Raw genomic sequence first — 21,225 nt, 5'->3', positions numbered from 1 at the left:
TGGAACATTACCTGACAAAGAGCAAGCTAACTTTGTAAGCTGAATTTAATGAATTAAGACATTCACACAATTGACACAAATAACTGAAAGCGTAACAGATATTTAGTTTGAAAATCTGAATGACATATTACTAAGCCATAAATTTGAAAGACTAGAAACAGAACTTGAAAACACGAATAGCTTTTGATTACAGAAGAATTTTGCTGTGTTGGTTTTCAGATATGTTTTTGTTTGTACAATATCTTAAGCTTTTCTTTGTATTTTTACCCTTACCTCTCTTATCTTTTCATTTGCAGGCATTCTTTGCACTTCAGAATGAACAGAAAGAGAAGTGTTTTTTCTGATTCAGCCATTTCATTCAACTTAAATACAAAGGAGGTATTTATGAAGGTGATTCAATTAAGACTTTTCCCTAGCCCTTACTCTTCATATCTAATTTACCACCAAATCCAGTTAATTTTGCCTCTTAAGTATTTCTCAACCCCCCTTCATTGCTTTTGACCAAGTTGAAGTCTTCTTTACTCAGCCTTTGAACTCCTGTGATATCCTTAGAACTGCTTCCAAACTTCTCCCCTCTCAACTACACCCTCCCACAATACCACCAAAGCAATGCATCAAAAATACAGATCCATGTTAATTGAAGATCTCTGTTCATTGTCTATTGCTGAGTAGTTAGTGTAGATTTGAGAACAGAAGTATGAACCTAGAAGAAGTCAACCAGGAAAGTGTGCTGACGGAGACAAGAAAGGGGTTGAGGATAGACCGTTGGGGAACACATACATTTGTGGGGGAAGCAGAGGAGGGTGGCAGTGTTTCAATAGCCATAGAGGCAGGAAGAAACTATGAGCTCGTGTTGCCATGGAGACCAAGGGGGTTGATTCAAGAAAGAAAGAGTCACCAACTGTATCAAATGATGCAGCTACTTAAGAAGAGAACTAGAAATTGCCCACTGAACTTGGCAATTCAAAGATCATTGGTCTCCTTGGCAAGAGCAGTTTTAGTGGAACTGTAGAGAAATGAATGAAAAGAAAAGATGAGGCCTACATAGCCTATTCTTTTAAGAAACTTGAGATGAAGAAAAGGGGAGAAATGGGATGATTTTGTTTCATTTTGCTTTGAGATAAGAGACTTGAAGAAACTCAGTGTATCAGTTAGCTATTGCTGCATAACGATCTAGCCCAAAGTTTAGTGGCTTAATACAAGCACTTATTTAGCTCATAAGTGTGCAAGGCTACTGGGTGGTTTTGCTGCTCTAAACCATGCTCAGCAGATCTTGGCTGGGCTGGCTCATGCATCAGCCACCTGCAGATGGGGTGGCTGGTCTAGGGCAGTTCCAGCTGGGACAATTCATCTCGGCTCCACGTGGCCTCTCATCCTTGAGAAGGCGAGCCTGGATTTGTTCACGCAGTGGAGGCATGATTCCAAGGAAGAGAGTAGAAGCACACCATCTTTTTTAGGCCTCGACTCAAGAATGGCCCACTGTCATGTCATCTGATTTTAGTTTATTTTTATACAGTGCAACCCATATTTATATTAATGTATGTCTATTTAAAAATATCATCCGTCCTTAAAGGCTATAACATTTTTATTGCAAAGTGTGAGACTTAATTCTGGCTTAGAAAAATGTTATACTCATAAAAATAATGCTCATTTTCATTTAATATTTCAGCTTATGCTTTAAAATGATTATTGTTACAATAAAGCAACCTTCCTAAGGAAAGAATAAAGCATTATGTTCTATCCCTTTATCTACTCCTATATGTCACATGCCATTTCCTACTCTAACTAGATAACAGAAACAAACATAAGAGCACTTGCCAAACATTAAGATCACATAAATTCCTTCCCAAATGAATATAACTTATCAAATTGTGTCTGCAGTTCATATGATGCATACTTATGGCTGTGCCCTAGAGCCAAGATATTACATGGCATTTTATTGTTAAAACACAGAACGAAAATTAACGTACACCCATAGTTGATCTACATGCCAGCACTTGTGGCTATAAATTCCAAAGGCCTTGAGGACATGTTAGCGAAGATAAGGTAAGTGTGAAATGTGTGGCAACATCAGAAAGGAGTTTATCTGCCACCCTGAGAGCTTTCTGTCATGTGTCTCTGCCCTGGAGGAAATTACCAAGTCTACCACAGGGGAGACTCCCCATGGCCACAGCCTCCTTCCTAATGCTTGAGATTCCCCCTCCTTTAATTCAAAGACGCCTATGATTCTTTTAAAGTAAGGCAGCAGATAGTACTTCAAGCATAGCTACGTAAATACACTAAAAATTGTGAGTTCTGTGCTACACAGCAATAGCAGCCAAGATTTTCCTGTGTTTTCCCTACTATTCATTTGGACTAATAATTTGTTTAGACATACAAAGAAAAAACATTGTATTTAAGATAAAAACACTTTTGGCACCATCGTACGTTTCTACGCTCAGATAGCTTCTAACATTATGTCTCTATTTTCCCCTTATTAACCAGGAATGGTGTATTTTTCTATGGGATCCAAAATTCAAGATCCAAAAAGCCTATGTTCTTTGTGGTGAAGACTTAAAATTCTTAAATTTTCTTTTTTTGTAATGTGCAAAGTTAACAGTTTAAAAATAATATATATTATTATGTAAAAAACAGATATTTACTTAATACCTTATCTTGTTTTTATTTACTTATATTCATGTAATATTAATATTATAAATATTTATAAATAATATATATAAATAAATAAAATAAATCTCCACTCCACCAACCTAATCCCACTCAGTTTCATGCTAATAAATGTCTTTACAGAAATAATTTTGGATGTATAAATTATCCTCCCCCATGCACTCACATTTATATAATTTGTTTTCCTCCTATGAGATAATTCTATATCTATTATATGTATTCATATCAGTACATATAAAAATACCTAATTCATTTTTTTGAAGATTATACAGCTTTATAAAAGAATGAGAAAGCACATCAAGACAGAATTAATTTAAAAAGCATAATGAAGTATGTTATCACTATTTAAAATATGTGTGTATGTGTGTTTTTATAGCTTGTATAGTTTAAACGGCATATGAAGGTTAGCCCTCTTCTAACTTCCAGGTCATAAACAAAATTACATTAACACTTATGAGTACTTGAGGATACCTGAGCACTGTTTCTCCCACCCCCTCCTCCTCCAGGCTTATATAATTTTTTGGGTTTGTTTTTTTTTTCTGTTTTAAATTCAGTTTTATTGTGATATATTCACATACCATACAATCATCCATGGTGTACAATCAGCTGTTCACAGTACCATCATGTAGTTGTGCATTCATCACCCCAATCTATTTTTTGAATTTTTTCCTTGTACCAGAAAAAGTAAAAATAAGAATAAGAAATAAAAATAAAAAAGAACACTCAAATCATTCCCCCCCTCCCACACTATTTTTTGTTTAGTTTTTGCCCAATTTTTCTATTCATCCATCCATGCAGTGGATAAAGGGAATGTGATCCACAAGGTTTTCACAATCACACTGTCACCCCTTGTAAGCTACATTGCTCTACAATCATCTTCAAGAGTAAAGGCCACTGGGTTGGAGTTTGATAGTTTCAGGTATTTACTTCTAGCTACTCTAATACACTAAAATCTAAAATGGGTTATCTATATAGTGTATAAGAGTGCCCATCAGAGTGACCTCTCGACTCCATTTGAAATCTCCCAGCCACTGAAGCTTTATTTTGTTTCATTTAGCATCCCTCTTTTGGTCAAGAAGATGTTTTCAATTCCACAGTGTCAGGTCCAGATTCATTCCCGGGAATCATGTCCTGCGTTGCCAGGGAGATTTACACCCCTGGGAGTCAGGTCCCATGTAGGAGAGAGGGCAGCAAGTTCACCCACCAAGTTGGCTTAGTTAGAGAGAGAGGCCACATCTGAGCAACAAAGAGGCACTCAGGGGGAGACTCTTAGGTACAATTATAAGAAGGTTTAGCCTCTCCTTTGCAATACCCAAGTCATTTTAACAAGGACATAATATTATATTTTAGAGATGTACCATAATTTATTTACCAATCCTGTAGTTATAGAATTTAACCAAACGTTGATTTTCTATGGAGAGAGTTTCATACATTTAATCAAATTCATTTTAGAATCCTGTGTTCTATTGTTAAAATATGAACACAGGTTTCAAAAAAAACATGAAGCTCCTTCTCACATGATTTGTAGATCTCCTTTAAGGATCAGACAGTGATTGAGATGGGCTGTGAAGTGTTTATTATGTTGCCCATGACTTGACTATGCTGTCTTTGTCACTTAGAAAAAAACTTTATCCAACTTTACACTTTAAAGGTATACGTCACACTTATAAAAATATACAAACTTAAAAATATTCACAATATTGTGTTACTATGAACCTTAGACAAGTACATACCAGTAAACTTCCTATCTTTGTTTTGAATAGAATAATCAGTTTTCGAAACGGAAATTTGAGCACTTGCTCTCCCTCTCTGTAAGCCCTCTATTTCAAATTCCTGAAATTATTAAAGGAATTTAATATTAGGTGGTGAAAATGAGTCCCATACATGCTTAGAAATTTGGGGAATCTGGTCCAGATTAGTGCACATGGGAATTAATTGAAAAAAATAATTGATCAACTCATGATTCTCTGAGTTGCAGAAACGTTTGCAGTTTCAGATTGAAAAAGCTTATCAGGTATGTATCAAACATGAAGACACACTCTCCTATACAAAGAATGATGACAGTTCAGAGAATAAATAAGCGAGAACAGTCAAGAAATTTTTGAAATTTCAAAAAAGAGGACTAAGTGGAAACATTTTTCTTAATAAATATTAAATAATTGCAAAACTATGTAAATTGAAGAATATGGCAAGGACCCAGGAATAGAGAAACAAATCAGACTCAAGCAAATCTAAAAATGTGAGACAGTGTATTGTAAGGTGGCACTTCAAGTGAGAAGAGAATGGGGCATCCAATAAAGGTTGTTGAATCTAGCAATTTGGGAATAAATGAAGTGAGAGTTTGTAAGAGTCAGTTTCAGCCAAATTAAAGACTAAAATGTAGTAACCTATAAAAGCCCTAGGAAAAAATACAAATTATAATATACAAACATACAAATACAAACACATAATATTTAGGGTTGCGAAAGGATTTCTATGAATGGCACCCAAAATAGAAAACCATGGTGATATTATTCATTGATATGCTTACATAAATACAAATTTTCAATACATTTGATCCACTATAAATAAAATGGAGAGACAATACTATGAGAAAATTTTGGAAGAATGAATAATTTAAAATTTTGGCATTCTTAGCATACAAAGAGCTCTTATAGATCTATAGGAAATACTCCCTATAAGAAATAAAATGGCCAAGGGGTACAAACAAGTAATCTCAAAAGAAGAAATGCAAAAGGTAAATGAAGGATCTGAAAATGTTCAACACCTCTGAATTTTTCAAATCATCCCCTTATTTTCATTTTTTCCAATTTTCATAATTTCCCATGTTTGCTATTTTTCATAAAAGGACTTCACATTGTGAGAGCTCCATTGAATTTATTAGAAATAATTAGTTCTTTTTAAAGCTTCCTATTAATTGATAACTGCTGAATAGCACAAGATTAATTCATAGCAAAAGTCAGACCCTTACTGTTTTACACAATTTTAACGCACGAACTCGATCAGACATTTTGATGCCCTGAAATTCATTCAAGGATCCCAGTTTAAGAATCTCAATTTTACAAATGGGCGACCCGGGGCCCAGAGAGGTTAAGCAACTTGTTCACAGTTCCATTTACTCCAGATGCAGCCAAAGGCTGCTCCGCTGCCCTCTCCCTGTAGCTAGCTCAGACTGGGCATCGTTTCACGTATGTGCCTCTGAGGCCAGCCTGCTTAGGCTTGAAACCTGGCTGGTGGTGAGCTTGGGTAAAAGTTTGCTCATCTGTGAAATGGGGATGACAATAGAAAGTACCTCGTAGGGTTGCCGTGAGGGTTAAATGCACTGATAATGTCTTGGAACCATGTTTGCACATAGTAGGCACATACCCATTATTTTTGTCATGCCACATTTCCCAAGCTTTGTCTCTCCTTGGTCATCACTGTGCCAGAGGGCTCCACGGTGAAAAGGCTCAGTGGTATCAGAGCATTCCCAGTGGAGGCTGAGACCCTAAAGGGGGAACTGTCTTGACTTTTTCCTCAGGGTCTGCAGGCTGGCTCCAACCAGCCCCCTGGGAATGTCGGGGGAGGGGGAAAGCATGGGGTTAGCAAGGAAACAAAGACTAGTTTAATCTGCTGTGCCCAAGGCCAACATTATAATGCATACAAGCATCTGTGTGTTACCCCTCCTTTCCATCACCTGTGCCCCTGATCTTTGCCATGTTTGACTGCATTTAAAAGCTAATGAATAGGACTCTCAACACCAACAGGGAGCCCTAAGGTAAAAACCATGGACTGTAGTTAATAGCACAATTAGAAAAATGTGCTTTCATCAGTTGTAACAATGTACCATGGTAATGCAAGTATTAATAATAGGGTGGGAGCTCTGCACTTTATGTATGATTTTATATAAACCTACAACTACTTTAATTTTTGAAAAAAAAATGTTTTTAAAAAATCTGAGTCCCTGAATATTTCATATGGACAGAAGTAAATTTACTGCATCCTATCTTCTTCAAGCCTCTAAATTACAGTAAGGAAATGACACCACAATCTTATTGAAACTGTGAACCATGGATTTTTGTATCCGTGTTTTAAAATACATAGAGGAAAAATGTAAACAGCCTTCAAGTGGCTTGGAAAGGAATTATATCAAGTGGACTAGTTAGGTGAACTATTTACCATTTCTTGCAAACAGCTTGCAAGCAAATGAGGATGAAATGTTTCCATCTGACTGTCAGATTGAAATAAAGCCTGGGCAGGCCTTTGTGTTTCATCCCTTACTGGGGTTGTGGGACAGATGGGACTGGGGGAGCCGAGAGAATGCCCCGTCTTACCTATGCAGCTGGGAAGAACTGGAGAAGCGTGGAACAGTGAGGTTGGAGAACTGGAATCACCCCGGAAGAGAGGGACGGTCAGAGGTAGGGCTGTGGCACAGTTTTGAGTTTGAAGGGTAAGTTTAGACCCTAAACAGGGGATGCCAGTAATAAACTTGGACCAATTCCAGATGTGATGCTTGGACCAAATCTGAGTTAAGGCCTGGCCTGGTGAGCAGTAAGGATGCTGGGGAGGGTGGTGGTGGGGGGGGTGATGGCCAGGGTGCTTGAAGGACACTGATGAGGAGATGGGCACGTGGCAAAGAAGTCAGTACCCAGTGGAGAGGCTCCATGGTGAAAAGGCTCAGCGGTATCGGAGCATTAGCCACCTTGGAGCCCTGGAATACTAGACAGCATCTGTTAGGGTCAGACCAGAGGATTTAGGGCAATAGAATATTTTGGTACTGTTCCGGTTTGCTAATGCTGCCATTATGCAAAATACCAGAAACGGATTGGCTTTCATAAAGGGGGTTTCATTTGGTTACAAAGTTACAGTCCTAAGGCCATAAAGTGTCCAAACTAAGGCATCAATAGTTGGGTACCTTCTCTGAAGGATGGCCGATGGTGTATGGAAAACCTCTGTTAGATGGGAAGGCACGTGGCTGGAGTCTGCTCCAGGGTTCTGGTTTCAAAATGGCTTTCTCACAGGATGTTTCTCTCTAAGCATTTGGGGGTGTTCTCTTCATTTCTCCCAGGCAAACTCTGGGATAGCAAAAATCTGCTTTCAATGGCCATCTCCAAAATGAGTGTCTCAGCTGCAGCTCTTGGGGAGTTTTGTCCTCTCTTAGCTTCTCTGGAGCAAACTCTGGGCTAGCACCTCCAAACCAGTCAGCTCCCAAGCACCTCCCCAAAAGTCTCTCAGCTGCAGCACTGAGCTCCTTCAGTCTGAACTCTTATAGGACTCCAGTGATTTAATTAACACCCATGCTGATTGGGCGGGGGCCACACGTCCATGAGCATAATCTAATCAAAGGTATTACCCACTGTTGAGTGAGTCACATCTCCATGAAAACATTCAATCAGGAGGTTACACCTAATCAAAAAGATTAATGAATCTGCCCCCCTGCCCAAGATTGCACAAAGAACATGGCTTTTTCTGGGGGACATAATATATGCAAACCAGCACAGGTACGATAGAAGAGAACCAATGAAGAGAGAACCACACAGAAGCTGCAAGTTTTCAGTTAAGCCATGTCATCTTTCTAAACACTCCAGTGTGAGTCAAGTGAGTTTTATAAGCAACAACTAGTAACAGGCAAAGGGGCGCAACTTGGGCCTATTTCTTAGAATTTACTCTATATTACTTTTGCCTTTAAAACTGTTATTTGTGGTTTTGTTTTTTTTTTCAAATTGTGATTAGTAGTTACTGTTATACATTGCCCTGATCAAGAATTACATTTGCATTGAAAGAGAATTTTTGTCTCAAAATCCTCTGAGACTCATAAACTACAGCTGGCAGTTCCCAGGGTCGCTTTGCTGCCCTAACCTAAGGCTGTGAGGTGGGGTTCAGGGCCATGAGGTGGGGTTCAGGGCCGCTAAGACACACAATGTGGTTGGTGCCCGTCTGCTGTGTTACATCAAATTCTACACCTATCAAGAGGCTCTAGGGCCCTGGTCCCCAGCCCCACCATCATGGTTATTGCCCAATGCTCCCGACTGTTTCCTGTCCTGATCGAGTACTCCCACCCCATGGGTGAGTTGTCTCAGTTTTAATAACATTTCAACATTCACTTCAGATGCTCGTTACTTCGATCTAAACACAAGGAGAAAGCAGTGCTCTCTTGTTGATTTAAAGCCCTTTTAAGTATTAATGTCCATGTCTGTATATAAAAGTCATAATTATATTACTAGAAATAAAGGGAAGGGTAGGTTTAGAAATATTTTCTATGGAAATAAGGGATAAAGGAAAAAAATCCCTTCAGAAAGGACGAATTCTCTTCTGCGCCACTCAGAAAATCAAAGCTATTTTGATAAGTTTTAATTGCTGGCTCACCCCACCTGCTTCCATTTTATATGAAACCAGAATAACTTCCTGTTTTGCGGCCAGATGGGCAAAGTGATTTCATCCAGACATCGCCCACACGTGCTTTAAGGAAGTCTAAACAGAGCAGCTCACATTTCAGGATTAAATAAGAACTCCTAAAAAGTCTTCTGCTCTAGAATGAAAGAGCAGAGATACACAGCCTCTCAGACTTTTTGAAGTGTCGAATATCTGGTGGCTTCTATGATGTAACCAGTCCCTTTTCGTCTACTTGGGTCAGAAACTTTTACAAAATGCTGATGCCTGGGTCCGGCCCCCAGAGGTTCTGAATTAACTGGCTCCCAGTGTGGCTTGGGTATCACCGAGCAGCCCTGGCTTTAGATGATTGATCAAATTCAGATGCTACTTCATTTCCCATTTTTTTATCAACTCAGTTGCTAGCCTGATGAATGTATATTTTCAAAAACGTAATTGGAATTCCAAATCAGATGTTTTATCAAGTTTCTAACCTCCTCCTTCAGTGATTAGACATTTCAATTTTAAATTAATAAACTAGATTTCACATTTGCAGCTCAGGCTTTCAGGAACACACTGGAGGTCTCTGATAGGTAGGAGGCCATAATTTGGCTGAAGCACAAATTTGAATCAGAAGAGCTAGGAGGCTGGAGAGTGGGAGCACCCGCATAATTTGGTTTTGCAGTACTCTTTTCTTCAGGGATGTATTATTTCTCATGAATTGATAAAACCTCTGTCTTTTGGCTAAAAATGGCCTGCAAGTGAGAAAGAAAATGGTGAAAGTGAAAAGAGCAGTTAACATGTGCTATGAAAATACACATCAAAAGCATTCTACTGTAAAACGTTACCAGTTTATGTAATGCGCCTCTCTCCGGGGCGTTCAAGTTGTCCTTGCTTTTCAGAAGTCAGCCAAACAAGTTGCAGATTGACGTCCTGTTCGTTCCCAAATCAGGGGGCCATGAGGCTGTGCTCTGCTGTCCTGTGCAGCCTCCCAGGGCTTCATGACACAATGTCTTAATCAGGGAGATTGGGGAGGCTGAAGGTCCATTTATAGCCCCATCTTTTGGTCTCCACCATATCCCAACCTACGTATGTGAGCAGATATCCTGAAGGTTTGTATGATAGTTTGGAGCTGTTATATCCCCCGGAAAAGGCCATGTTCTTTAAATCCTTTCTTGCGGGTGCAGACCTAGTGTGGGTGGGATCTTTTGGTTAGGTTGTTTCAATTGAGATGTGACCCAGCCCTTTCAAGTTGGGTCTTAATCCTCCTATGGGAGTCCTTTTTAAGAGGATAGGAGACTGAAAAAGTTAAGAGAAGTTTAGAGAAAAGCTCTGGAGAGGCTAAGAGAGGACCCACAGAAAACAAGAGGAAGCCACTAAAGCCAGAAGCTGGAAGCAATGAAACCCGGGAGAGAAGGACCAGCTGACATCACCATGTGCCTTGCTATCTGACAGAGGAGCCCAAGCTCACCGGTAACCTGTCTTCAGAGAAGGTATCATCCTGTTGATGCCTTAATTGGGACATTTTCACAGCATTAGAACTGTAAATTTGTAAGCTGGTAAATCCCCATTGTTAAAAACCAGTCTATTCCTGGTATATTGCATTTCGTCAGCTTTACCAAACCAAAACAGTTTGGAACCAACTGGAGAAAATTACAATGTAGGCAAAGGAACATTAAAAAGGAGGCAACATACGGTTTTCTCGGAATCTAAGGGAAAAGCCTTGCGACCACATCAAGGGGAAGAAACAGTTTCCTAGAAGGAATGAAACCCATGAGCCTGTAGGAGCGAGCGTGTTCCACCCCACAGCCCGCAGCGGCCGCGATGCTCTCCATTTCATTCTTATTCTTGATAACACCATGGGTCTGGACTGTGCATAAGGAATGAGGTCTGTACAACACCTCTCCAAATGATGCAGTCCTCAACCCCTTAGCTGAAAAGAAAACTGGCTGAGGTTTGATGCAAGGCTCAGTGCCTCTAATTGTCTCTGGAAGCAGAAGAAAGCTGTTAAGGCATTCACTCTAGCCCTCATCTCTATCTGCGTGAACCCTAGAAATTATAGTAGCATGTCACATGTCCTCCAAAATTATGCCTCTGAATTTGGGGGGTGGTTGAGCCAGGAGTACATATCTCTTGGGAATGCCAAGGGTCTCCTGTATGGCTATGATATGGGGACAGAAAGTGTCCCTGTCACTGTGACCCAAGCTTTCATCACGGGGACAGTGGGGATTTTACACAGGGCACCTCCCAAAAGAATACCCCAGGCCCCTTGAGACAGACCCCATCCCCAGGGTTTCACTTTCATGGGAATGGATTAAAAATATCTCCTCTCTCTCATCCATGCAGCTCCTTACCACTATTCTCTCTCTCTCTTGACTCCCCCTCCCCACCCCACTCCTTCCATGGCACACAGCCTCCCAGCTGAGAATAGTCACTCAAGAATGGCCGAAGGACCTGGCAGCACCGTGCCCACCACAACTCCTGTCTTCCCTTCCCCACCCAGAGGGAAATCCAGAGAAATCCCCTGGGAAATACGCTGTTCTCTCTCTGCTTTCTGTTCTGGTGAATATAATTTCTCTGACTTATTGCACAACTGAGCGTGATCTTGCGCTGCAGTTATCTCTGGGACAGGTATTTTCTTTCCTGATAGATTTTCATTTCTTGGTAGCTGCATATGGAAGTTCTCACTTAATCAAGTGCACGTTTGATTCAAGCAAGAGTACTTAGTTTTCAGAAGATACCCCTTTATTTCAAGCATCATTTTGTGAATGGTCACAACGTATTTTCTCTACTAATGACAGAGGGAAAATGCACGTGTTTCAATTAAAACAGGAGAGATTAAGATTAGATTTTACCTTGTTCATTTTTAAAGTCAAACATTATTATTACTTTAACCTAAAATTAATGCATATTCACTGTAAAATCCTGAAATGTTACAAAAGTATAAAGAGCAGAAAATACAAGTCATGCCACCCTTTAATACCACCAGCTCTGTCAAAAAATAATTGTTAATAGTGAATATTCTCTTTGATACTGTGCCTTGCTTTGTTTTGTTTTCACTCAATACTACATCAGTGGATATTGTGGTGAATTGCATCATGCTGAACTATATTTCCTGCTCCTTTCTAAGTGTTGCTTTCTGTGGGGAGATAATAAACCCCCATCTTCCTGAACTCAGGTGTGGCCATGTGACAAGCTGTGGGCAATGAAACGTGAGCAGAAATGAAATGTATCCTTTTCAAGCAGAAGCATTTAGCACCAGCTAGAAGTTTTGCTATGTCTCTCTTTACCATCTACCACAAGACCAGCAAACTTTAGATAGATACTGTTAATCAGACTCACTTTTAGAGTTATAGTAACAGAGAACGGACTCCTGGGTATGTGAAGTAAGAAAGAAAGAAACTTTTGAGATTTAGGGTCATCTGTTACCATAGTGTAAACCTAGCCTGTCATGAATGATATATAAATATTTACCTATAAATACATATGAATCTACATATTTTCTTTAAACAGTTGCATAGTATTGCATTCTGTGGATCAACCATATTTTATTTAATCCCCTACTGCTGCTTTATTTGCATTTTTGGCACTCACAAATGGTAAAGAAACTTTTGTGTATTTAACTTACATCTTCTCTTCTTTCTGAACTCTTTGGTTACTAATCACCTCCCAGTTGTTTGGGATTTTCTAGTTACATAATTTATCAATTGTAATATTGGTATTTTTGTCCCATCTGTTTCAATATTTGTACCCTTTATTTTGCTCTCTTGGCTAGTACTTCTAGAACAATACAAAAACACTAGGTAGAAGACCATCTTACCTTTTCATATCTTTAGTGACGATACTACCAATGTTTTACTACAACATGACAATGGAAATCCTACTTTGCCAAGGGATTTTTAAGAGAGTTTATATTAAACTTTTAATTTTGAGATAAATACTTTCTCAGGCACTGTCAGTGGAATTGTAGGAAATAATACAGAACAATTCAAAGTACCCTTTACCCAGCTTTCCAGCGTCTTGCAACGCTATAGTACATCACAAGCAGGATATTGATGCTGATACAGTTAACATACAGAATATTTTATCCCTGCAGGATCCCTCAGGTTGCCTTTTCTATAGCCACTCTGACTTCCTTTTTGATATCTGCAGGGTCTGTAGTGATAACTCCTGTTTCATTCCTGATATTAGTAATTTGTGCCTTCTCCCTGTTTTTCTTTATCAGTCTTGCTAGTGGTTTGTCAGTTTTATTGATTTTTTTCAAAGAGCCAGCTATTTGTTTTATTGATTTTCTCTATTTTGTTTTCAGCATAATTGATTTCTGCTCTTATCTTTATTATTTCCTTCCTTCTGCTTGTTTGGGTTTACTTGGCTCTCTTTTTCTAGGTTCTTGAGTTGTGTGCTAGTTTCCTAAGGCTGCCAAGTCAAATTACCACAAGCTTGGGGACTTAAAACAAGCAGCGTTTATTCTCTCATTGTGGATGCCAGAAGCCTGAGGTCAAGGTGGCAGCAGGGGCGGCTCTCTCCGAAGGCTCTGGGAGAATCCGTTCTGCGTCTGTTTCCTCGCTGCTGTGGCTGCCGCAGCCCTGGCTTCCCAACTCCAGTTAGGGTTTCCCAACTCCAGTCTCTGCCTCATCTTCACTTGGCTCTCTTCTTTGTGTGATGCTGTGTCTCAAATCTCCATCTTTTTACTCTAAAGAGGACATCAGTCGTTGGATTTAAGGACTGCCCTAAATCCAGGGTGATCTCAAGTCAAGATCCTTAACTTCATTACATGACAGAGACCCTATTTCCAAATAAGATTACATTCACAAGGCACTGGGGATGAGGACTTGGATATCTTCCCTGGGGCATTCAACCCCCTACAAGGGTGGGGTGGGGGGAGCTTAGATTATTGATTCGAGACTTTTCCTCTTTTCTAATGTGTGCATTTAGTGCTCTAAATTTCCCTCTCAGCACTGCTTTGGCTGTGTCCCACCAATCTTGATTTGATATATTTTCATTTTCATACAGTTAAATATATTTTCTGATTTCCCTTACATCTCCTCTTTGACTCAGATTATTTAGAAATATGTTTTTTACTTTCCAAATATTTGGAGATTTTCCTGTTTCCTTTCTATTACTGATTTCTAGTTTGATTTCATACGCATTCTGTATGATTTCAATCCTTTTATATTTGTTGAGATTTGTTTTAGACTCAAGATTATTACATTACAAGGTTCTTCCTGGTATATGTTCCGTGGGTACTTGCAAAGAATGTTTATTCTGCTGTGTTTGGGTGAAGTGTTCTATAAATAGCAATCATATCCTGTTAGTTGATGGCATTGTTGAACTATTCTATATCCTTGCTGATATAGTTGTTCCAATAATTGTGGAGAGAGGCATGGTGAAATCTCCAACAGTAACTGTGAATTTGTCTATTTTTTCTTTCATTTCAATCCATTTTTATTTAACATATTTTGCAGCTCTATGTTTGCTGTAACCACACTTAGGATTGCTATGTCTTCTTGGTGGATTGACCCTTCTATCGTTATCCAATGTCCCTCTTTGTCTCTAGTAATTTTCTTTGCTCTAAAGTCTACTTTATCTGATAGTAACACGACCACTTTTGCTTTCTTTTTATTAATGTTTCCTGATATATCTTTTTCCTACCTTTTACTTTCAATCTTATCTCATTATATTTGAAGTGAATATTTTTGTTTATTAAATTTTTTATTGTGAAATTTAATATATATATAGAACGGTAATAACTTACAAATTACAATTTAACAAGTAGTTACAGAGCAAATTTCAAAGAAATTTATGGGCTACAGGTCCACAATTTCAGATATTTCCTTATTGTGATATATAACATATATATAGAAAGGTGATAACTTTCAAAGTATGATTTAACAAGTGGTTATATAGGTAATTTCAAAGAATGTTATGGGTTACAGTTCCACAGTTTCAGTTATTTCCCTATTATGAAATATAAGATATATACAGAAAGGTGATAACTTTCAAAGTACAAATTAACAAGTAGCTATAGTGCAAATTTCAAAGAATATCATGGGTTACAGATCCACCATTTCAGTTATTTCCTTCTAGCTATTCTAATACCCTAGCATCTAAAAAAAATAATATACACATATTTATGTAAAGATTCAGTATTCATAATCCTTTGTTAAATCCTTTCTTGTCTGTTGCTACCCCTTCCTCTCATTCAATCACTTTCTAGATCTCCAGGGGTGTCTAGGTAGTGACCACTCTAACTTGTTCATATTGCAAAGGGGTATTGACATTATGGGGAAGGGGGCTGCATCTGGTTGCTGTTCTTGAAAAGGCTGTTGCCTCTGGGTTTTAGGACTTGACTGGCATAGGAACATTCTGGTGAATTTAAGTTTCTGAAAAATAAACTTAGTGAGTGCAACTTTTATAGAGTCTCAGATAGGGACGTAGGTATTTCGGGACTACTGTTGGTTAGGGCTTGGCATACTGTGGCCATTTATGATATCTAGCTGGAACTTGCATAAGAGAAACCTCCAGGACAGCCTCTCAACTTCATTCAAAATCTCTTAGCCACTGTGACCATATTTTGTTACCTTTCTTCCCCGCCTTTTTGTCAAGAAGGCATTTTCAATCCCATGATACCAGGGACAGGCTCGAGTGGGTTTTTTATAGACAGCATATCACTGGATAATGTTTTTAAATCCACTCTGCCAATTTCTATCTTTCAATTGATGTTTTTAGACAATTTACATAAAGTATAATTCTTGACATATTAGAGCTTAAGTCTGCCATTTTATTTTTTGTTTTCTATTTCTTCTCTGTTTTCTTTCTCCCTGCCTGTGTGTTACTGGAACATTTCAGAATTCTATTTTTATTTAACCATGGGGTTTTTTGAGTGAATCTTTTAATAGCTTTTTAGCAGTTACTCTAGGTATTACATTACACAGGCATAACTCCACATTTTACTGGTGTTGGCATTTTATCAGTTTCAGTGACGCATAGAAACTTTACCTCTATTTATGTCCCTTTACTTTCCCTATTTATACTATAATTGTATTACATGTTTCCTCTACATGCATTTAGGACGACATCAGACAATGTTACAATTTTTGCTTCAACCATCTGATGAGAAATCCACTGTAAAATCACTTCTTCCCCTACAGGTAATGTGTCATTTCTCTCTTCCTGATTTCAAGGTTTTTCTTTGTCTTTAGTTTTCTGAAGTCAGACTATGATGTGTCTTGGTGTGGATTTCTTTGGATTTATTTACTGTATTTGGGGTTCACCTACCTTCTTGAATCTGTAGGTTTGTCTCTTTTGCCAAATCTAGTTTACAGCCATTATTTTTCTTTACTGTTTCAGGCCCACTCTCTTTCTTCTCTCCATCCAGGACTTTGATGAAACAATCTTAGATCCTTTGATATATTTCCACAGATCTCTGAGACTATGTTTATTTTTTTCTTTCTGTCCATTTTCACTCTGCTGTTCATATCGGGTAGTCGCTAATATTCTATCTTCAAGTTCACTGATGCTATCCTCTGTCTCTTCCATTCTGCTATACAGCCCATTCACTGAATTTTAAATTTTGATTATTGTGTTTTGCAGTTCTAAACCTTCTATTTGCGTCTTCTTTATATCTTCTAATTCTCTGCTAAGACTTTCTATTTCTTTGCTGAGATTTTCTATTTTTGTTTCAAATGTGCTCAAAATTGCTTGTTGAAGCATTTGTATGATGGCTGCTTTAAACTTTTTGTCAGATAATTCTAACATCTCTGGCATTTCACAGTTGATATCTACTGATGTCTTTTTTCGTAAGTGTGAGTCCTTCTTGGTTCTGGCTTTCTCTGATACTGCTCCAGCCTGGGACGTGTGTGTGTGTGTGTGTGTGTGTGTGTGTGTGTTGTGTGTGTGTGTGTGTGTGTGTGTGTGTGTGTGTAGGGTTACTGCCTCATTACTGCCAGGTTGGGGCCTTGTTACTAACGGGCAGTGGTAGAAGTCCTGGCTCTGTGCTAGATCTCATCTGACGCCACTTTGCAGGGTCAGGGATGCCTCATTACTGCAGGGCAGGGGCAGAGTCCGGGCTCCCCAAATGGTCCCCGTTGACATTATGAGTGTGGGGCAGAGGGAAGGCCATTACAGCCTGGTGAGCTTGGAAGTACAGGCTCGTTTACTCTTCAGGGCTCTCTTTTCTAGGAACTAAAGCATTACGGCTAACACCCCACCCCATCCCTCTTTTCCTCCCTCCCTAACTCCCTCATGAGATTGGTGTGTATCAGTCCATGACTTTTTTGTACTTTTAGTATGTACATATTTGTCCATAAATAATATATTTATGGGAAGCATTTTCTGGCATGTATATGTACATGCACATTTTAAATATGTATCATCAAACTGTTCATCCCTTGGCAATTTCCGTTTTTTTCATTCATTTTAATTGCTAAATAAATTTGCACTGCCTATATCTAACACTTTTTATCCACTTACCTGCTTAAAAACAGGTTATTTCTATTTTTCTAGAAGGGGTACTTCCTACATGTTGTTTCTATATAAAAGGGACAGTTTCTCTAGGGTGGATACCTAGATGTAGAATTGTTCAATAAGCAGTGTGTGCCAGTTTGGATATATTATGTCACCCCAAAAAAGCCATGATCTTTTAATCCAATCTTGTGGGATATTTGGATTAGTTTGTTTCCATGGACATGTTGACACCCAACTGCAGGTGATAACTCTGAATTATTTCCATGGAGTTGTGGCTCCACCCATTCAGCATGGGTCTTGATTAGTTTACTGGAGTCCTTTAAAAAGAGCCACACAGGCCCAGATGCTTAGAGATGCTTGGAGATGCAGACAGAAGGATGTTTGGAGATGCTTAGCTAAGAGATGGTAGCCCAGAGTTTTGCTCCAGGATGTGCTAAGACAGGACCCCCAGTTGCTTAGAGAGAAATGTCCTGGGAGAAAGAACCAAGAACACACAGGAGCTGAGACAGGAGCTGAAACACAGCCTGGAAGCAAGCAGGCACCAGCCACGTGTCTCCCTAGCTGTTAGAGGTGCTCTGTATGCCAAGGGCCATTCTTCAGTGAAGGTATCTTCTTCTTGATGCTTTAGTTTGGACACTTTTATGGCCTTAGAACTGTAAATTTGTAACTTAATAAATTCCCTTTATAAAAGCCAATCCATTTCTGTATTTTTGCATAATGGCAGCATTAGCAAACTGGAACACCTAGATTTCCTAGCTACTATATTGAAAAATTTACTCTCCAAAATGATTTTTCATTCACTTTTCAACATAGATTGTATTGGGGTTCTAGTATATGCTAGGATATGTTTAGGAAGATAGGCAATAAATGAAAATATAAAATGCCAGGTGGGAATAAGTGTTTTGAAGAATGAAATAAAGTATAAGGAGGAGAGAGAGCAATTGAGTTGGGGGTGGTGGGGGTGGGTGGATATGGTGTTACTTTAAGGAGGTTGGTTGGGGAAGACCTGGCTAATCAAGTGATGCTTGAGCAAAAGCCTGAACAGAGTGAGGAGACCCCTGCCTGGTATCTGGGGAAAGCACTTTCAGGCAGGGGAAGGGCAGGTGCGAAGAGCAGGTGAGCTGTCGGTCCAGTGGGGGCCAGCCTGGGGGTTTTGGGGAACAGCGAGAAGCTCAGTGTGGCCGCCTTGGCACCGGCAGCGAGGAGTTTGATCAAACGAATATTGTTTGCTGAAGCTGACAAAATGCAATATACCAGAAATGGGTTGGTTTTTATGATGAGGATTTATTAACTTACAAGTGTACAGTTCTGAGGCTGTGAAAATGTCCACATCAAGGCATCAACAGGACGATACCTTCTCCCTGATGAAAAGCTTCTGGTGATCTGGGGCTCCTCTGTCACAAGGGAAGGCACATGATGGCACCTGCTGGTCCTTTTCTCCTGGATTTCACTGCCTTCAGCTTCCGGCTTTTTTTTCTCACAGCTTCTCTGTGTGTTTCTCTCTCTTAGCTTCTGTCTCTCTTGGCTTCTCTGGGCTTTTTCTGTGTGTCCTTTATCCTCTTATAAAGGACTCCAGTAAGACCCACGCTTGGGTACTTCTCAACTGAAATAACCTAATCAAAAGGTCCCACCCACAATAGGTCTGCACCCACAGGAATGGATTAAAAGAACATGATCTTTTCTGGGGCTACATACAGCTTCAAACCATCACACAGGCCAAGGTTAATTATTGTAAGGATTTGAGCCTTTAAGCTGAGTGAAATGGGACATCATCAGAGGGTTTTGAGCAAAGAAGTGACACGATCTAATTTAGGTTTCGAAAGGGTCCCTCTGACCCCTGGGTTTGGAGGAGACTTTAGAGAAGGCTGAAGCAGGAAGCTGGCTGAATGTGGTCTTCATAGCACAGGTAAGTGACGACTTGGATGTGGAGGACAGCCTTAGGTTGGTCAGATTTTGGGTATCATTTGATGTTAGAGCTGACAGAATCTACTGATGGATTGGGTGTGGATTGTGACAGAAAGAAGGCCACCTCAAGGTTTTGGGACAAACAGAATTTCCACTTAACGTAAGAAGAGCAGATTGGGCATCTCATATTTGAGAGGCCTTCTGGACATCAAGGTAGAGACAGTATTCATTCCAGATTTTGCAGACAATCCAGGGTTTAGGGCCAGAGCAACTAGAGTTGCCACTGATTGGTTTTATGAATTTACATTTCCCCCCTGCAGTGCATAAGAGCTTCTGTTTCCATCAACACTTCAACCCTTGATGTTATCCAACTTATTTTTTCCATTCTGATAGGTTCGAAGTGGGCTCATTATCATTATAATTTGCATCATCCTGATCCAGTGATATTGAGCATCTTGTGTTGTGTTTAATGGCCCCAGGTGTTTCCTCTTTATGTGAAATGCCTGTTCAATTTTGCTTTTCTGCTCTATTTGTTGATAGTTAGGGGTTCTTATAAACTCTGGATATAAATCCAACACATACATCTTCTGCCAGTTTGTGGCTTGTCTTTTCACTCTATTTCTATTTATTCACTCAGCTATTCTGCCTTAAATAATGTAAGAATATTATTTTCATAACCCCCATTATCAATGAAGAAATTCAAGCAAATAACACTTCTACATTTCTTTCCCCTTTGCCTCTATTTTTTTGGTATCCTCTTGTATTTTTGATCTAGCATATTGTAGTTACAGCATTTTTCCAATGTCTTTTTATCTTTTTAACAATATATTTGCAATTGTATTTTTACAATGTACATTTACAATGTAGTGCTTTTCTTTTGAGAATTATAACATTTACTTTCTGTATTGTAACAATAATAATCACAGTTGTCTAGCCAAAGTTCTATGTTTAAATTGTTTCAATTTCACTATCAGTCCCTTCATATTTATTCTGAATCACCTATGGTAGATTACACTATCACAGTTTAACATTATTTTGGGGGAAAGTGATATATTTCCCGAGTCTTTATGTATTTGAGATGTCTTTCAGTGGCTTTTAAATGTGAATGACAGTGTGCTTGTGATACTAAGTCACATTCTTTTTTTTCCCAAAACTTTTCATAACAATTAATGCTGAAAAGAATTCTGAGGTCAAGAATGCTTTCCCTTTAGGTCAGGGGTCAGTAAACGTTTTTGTAAAGGGCCAGATGGAAAATATTCCAGGCTTTGTGAATCACATGTCCCTGTTGCAATCACTCCTGTCTGGGCTGCAGCATTAAAGCAGACACAGACAATTCATAAATGAATAGGTGTGGCTGCATTCCCATAAAACTTTATTTACAAAAACAGGCAGCAGACAGAATTTGACCAGTGAGTCAGCGTTTGCCAACCCATGCTTTAAGTGATTCACTTTGCTTTGCTTATAGGATTCCCTTTATATACCCAAATTCAATAACCATCCCAAAATAGTTACTCTCTTAATATTTCCTGAAATACAGTAAGTTCTTTTAAACATTGGTACTGCAAGAAAGTTTGTCACATTTTGCATAGCAGTTAGGGCACAAGCTAAGCTCCTGTGCCAAAAAGATTTTAAGAAATACAGTGGAACTTCTGTACAGAAGTGGCTGGATAAAAAGTTATATCTTTTTCATGTAATGACCCAGATGTTGGCAAGTCAGGCCTGCTACAGTGTTTCAGCTCCAGTTCTCGCTGTCTTCCGTCCAGTCTCCAGGTAAAATCTAGGATATCCAATTCAATTTTGTATCTAATGGTAATACTGCTTGAGGCATACTTACACTGA

The sequence above is a fragment of the Choloepus didactylus genome, chromosome 5 (genome assembly GCF_015220235.1).
Source record: "Choloepus didactylus isolate mChoDid1 chromosome 5, mChoDid1.pri, whole genome shotgun sequence".
Lineage (NCBI taxonomy): Eukaryota > Metazoa > Chordata > Mammalia > Pilosa > Megalonychidae > Choloepus > Choloepus didactylus.
The sequence above is the reverse complement of the archived record's forward strand: the minus strand, read 5'-3'. Positions refer to the sequence as shown.